We start from the raw sequence: 4,537 nt of genomic DNA on the forward strand, positions 1-4,537 counted from the left end.
TATACTTTCTAACACTTGGAGAAGCTGCTGCCTTTTCTCAGTGAAAAAGTAGATTTATTCTCAAATGGACAACAAGCTGCCAGTACTGGAGAATCAAAGATTTCAAATAAATCAACAAACAAATGGAAAAGTTCAATTCAGGATCACATATGCAAGTACATTTAGCAATGGGATATGAGCCAGGCACATTTCAGTTTAGGTAGCACATGAACTGACAAACACAAGTGTCCTTAGGCAGACAGCTGGCCAGAATATTTTAGAGTACAGCTGCCCCACAAAATCAGCCCACATGATAGCTGCAGGTGCGCTGCTTGTTGAATCCATTTCCTGATCTTAAGGTCTATAAGGTGAATTTCTGTATATTGAGTTTCTAATAGGAGGCATACTGCATGGACTCTGGAGCCAAATTGCCAGGGTCTAAATCCCAGTTCTACCATTTACTAGCTGTGTGATTTCAGGCTAGTTACTTAACCATTCTGTGCCTCAATTTCTCCATCCATAAAGTGGGGACAATAATAGTATCCAACTCATAGAGTTGTTGGGAAGATTAAATGAGTTAATATATGCAAAGCCTTAAAATAGTACCTGGCACATAGTAAGCACTATATGAGTGTTTACTGATACTATTAATATCATGATTATTGTTTATTACTACTTCTACCTGTATTCAAATAAAGCTTTATGCCTTTATTAAAGACTAAAAGAATAATAAATGCTTCTACAAATATAATCTGTATTTCCCAGGGCACAGTAATTTGGGCTTAAAAATATAGTCTTGCAATAACAGTTACACAGTAGGCATGCATAGAAGTGGGACAATTTTAGAGTCAGTCATTCCTGGCTTTGAATTCTATCACCACCACTAACTTATGTGTAACACTGGGCAATTTATCTATTCAACCTCTCTAAGACTTTAAAAGGAGAATAATAATACTTGCCTGACAAGATAACGAAGAACTAGATAAGATAATGAATGTGAGGTGCCTGACGAATGGCCTCATGCAAAAGGACCAAAGGCCTACTTTCAAGAACTCACCTAGTTCTTGCAGCTCCATGTGGGGCCCTCCCTTTCCCTCTCTGCCACCTTCAGCAGGGTTTTACCTTTCTGCCCAGTGAAGCCAAACCAGCAAGAAGCAGGCCCAGGACAATCACCAACTTAGTAAAAATATCTTTGGTAATTTTGGAAGTATTATAATGCTTTATAAAAAAGGTTTAAAAGTCCATGTTTTTTAGAAATGTAGACTAAAGTATGTAAGGGTCAAAGTGATATAGGGGATTTATTTTTAAAATACTTTAGTAAAGGGAGAAAAAAGGAAAGAAAAGTATCCACAAAAAAATTTGGCAAAATCATGATAATTGTTTAATCAGGATGATAGGTATATGAGGATCATATTATTGTCTCTAATTTTTAGTGTTTGAAAATCTTCATACATAAAAAACCATTTGAAAAATTAAAATACAAACTGCTCACATTTCTAGAAGTAATACATATGGCCCCTCAGCCACCAGTTAAATGAGGTTTGTCTAATATTCTAGACAATTCATCTCATTTCCAAAAGAGTCCCAGTCAGAGCTGGTCATACATTTCAGTGAATCCTCTATTCTTCCTAGTCCAGCAGAATATGTCATATGACACATTTCAAATATTCCATAATTTCCAATCAAGTATTTGTCAAACCTTGCTTAAGTTAGGAAATTGTCATCTTCTGCAATATCACCATACAGACACTTTTATAGCAGACATTTATATATCAATGTTTCCACAAGCAAGGCCACAGGTAAATCTAATGAACCTCCATAACATTACACCAAGAGGAGGAAGCCAGATGCAAAAGACAACATATCATATGATTCCATTTACATGAAAAGTCCAGAAAAGGCAAATCTATAGAGACAGAAAGTAGATGAGTGATTCTTGGCGCTGGAAGTGGAATGGGCTGTACATGGGCATGAGTGATCTTATTGGGATGATGGAAATGTGCTAAAACTGGGTTATGGGGATGGTTGCACAACTCGGTAAAATTAATAAAAATCACTGACTTCTAAACAGGTAAATTCTATGGTATGTAATTATACCTCAATAAATTTAAAAAATATATATCTAGTTGGGTCACAAACTTTAAAAAATCATTTATTAGGTATGTAAAGCATTTTATACTTGGGAAGAACTATAACCTATCAAGTTGTGATTTCACAGTAGCGACATAAACTTAAAATTTTATTTTAAAAGTTTAAAAAAGATGAGTTCGCTTAAATAATTGATTTAAATAAATAATTTTATTTAATTCATATGGTTAAATTAAATAAAAATGATGATATTAACAAGCCGGAAGTTTTGGTAAATGATAGTCTGGGTGTCACCATTCCTAGGTGACACAACCCCAACTCTGTGTGTGTGTTTCAATCTCAGGATCAGATACAAAGATTAAGTGGGATTATGTTGATGAAAATGCTTTATAAATTGCCAATGCTGTACTAACAACAAAAAGAGGAATGGCCTACCTAAGCTGCTTCTATTTTAATACAAAAGAAATCTTAACTAGGTTATGACAGACAGAGATTCTCGGGGGCGGGGGCAGGAGTAATTAACCAGTTGCCCAGCTTCCGTCCTCTGGGGTTTCAATTTCTCTGATGGTTTCTTCCTTCCACAAACATTATTGAATGCCTACCATAAACCATTAGGTGGTAGGTCCTTATCTTGATTCTCAAGAGGTGCCCAGTTCCCTTCCTCCTCCTCACCCTCTTCTCCCAAGCCAAGATGCTCTACTATGAAAACTTCCTGCTGGATTGGGGTGCAGCACCCCCAAGCTCTTTCGTGGTTGCACTTGGCACAGCTGAAATAAATTGGCATTTTGAAACTTTACCAGATATTGAGGGAGAAAACCCCCCACAAGAGTACAAAAGTACAGTCAAATTATTTTTTTATTTTTATTTTTTTTAAATCTGAATCATCAATTTATTTTATTTATTTATTTATTTTATTTATTTATTTATCCACTTATGGCTGTGTTGGGTCTTCATTTCTGTGCGAGGGCTTTCTCTAGTTGTGGCAAGCGGGGGCCACTCTTCATCGCGGTGCGCGGGCCTCTCACTATCGCGGCCTCTCTTGTTGCGGAGCACAGGCTCCAGATAAGCAGGCTGAGTAGTTGTGGCTCACGGGCCTAGTTGCTCCATGGCATGTGGGATCCTCCCAGACCAGGGCTCGAACCCGTGTCCCCTGCATTGGCAGGCAGATTCTCAACCACTGCGCCACCAGGGAAGCCCCAAATTTTTAAATTACAGCACGGAAGACCAAAAAAAAAAAAAAAAGCTCTCCCATCCCCATCTGGATTTCAGTTCCTAAACTTCTGCCTCTTGTTCTTTCTAAGGAAGCGAGTCTTTCCCACCTTTCAAGAAAACAATGGGTGCTCAGTGGCATTTAAGTCCCATGCCCAAAAGAATAAAGCAGCCACTATATCCTAAGTTCTCATCCCCAAAGAAATCCTTTTTCCTCCGATTCCCACAGGGCCAAGGGTGGTTTGTTTTCAGCCAAGTAGTGATAGTGTTGCTGTTATTTTTAGTACTATTCTGACATTAATTTTGCTAATTAATAAATCTAGGGAGCTTTTGCAGTATCTAACCATTTTTGCTAAGTTGTCTATATTTCAGCTATGCCAAATTTGCAAAGACCATGAAAACAACAGTCAGGTTAGGGCCCACGTCTCCCTGCCTCACGGTGTAGTGCTCCTACATGGTTTCGTTTCATCTCCTGCCAATTCTAAAAGGGTTTGCAAGGCAGATACTATTACCCCTTGCACCAAAGCGCTAAGGGACGTGCCTAAGAAGACACAGCTTGCTAGCTGATGACAGAGCCTGAATTGACACCTGTTCAGGCTGACCCAAGTGAATTTCTCTTTATTCCAAGTACCTTGGTGGAATCACCCTCTGGGCAAGTAAGAACTGCGCTCAAACTCGAGTAGCTGACTCCGGGCGGGGGAAAGGGTGGTTAGCCATTGGGAATGCGGGCTTTGCCCTCTCCGCCCGGGTTATCTTTGTGTTTTTTTTTAAATTATTTATTTATTTATTTTGGCTGCGTTGGGTTCTTCGTTTCTGTGCGAGGGCCTTCTCTAGTTGTGGCAAGCGGGGCCACTCTTCATCGCGGTGCGCGGGCCTCTCACTACCGCGGCCTCTCTCGTTGCGGAGCACAGGCTCCAGACGCGCAGGCTCGGCAATTGTGGCATCACGGGCCCAGCCGCTCCGCGGCATGTGGGATCCTCCCAGACCAGGGCTCGAACCCGTGTCCCCTGCACTGGCAGGCAGACTCTCAACCACTGCGCCACCAGGGAAGCCCTATCTTTGTGTTTTAACTCAGTCAAGTTGAGGGTACCTCTGGTGTAGCTCGTTGGCAGGGTGCCCTTGTGAATTTTCCTAGGTAGTTTCCTCGATTGGTTCAGCCACCTTAGCGAATGACCGAAACTGAATAGGAAAATAAGAAAACGCAAAGCACGTGGCGTACAGGAGCTCACTTTTCTTGGCCTTTCTCCCGACCCGTAGCCGC

Source organism: Balaenoptera borealis (genome assembly GCF_965194805.1).
Source record: "Balaenoptera borealis genome assembly, chromosome: 1".
NCBI classification, from domain to species: Eukaryota; Metazoa; Chordata; class Mammalia; order Artiodactyla; family Balaenopteridae; genus Balaenoptera; species Balaenoptera borealis.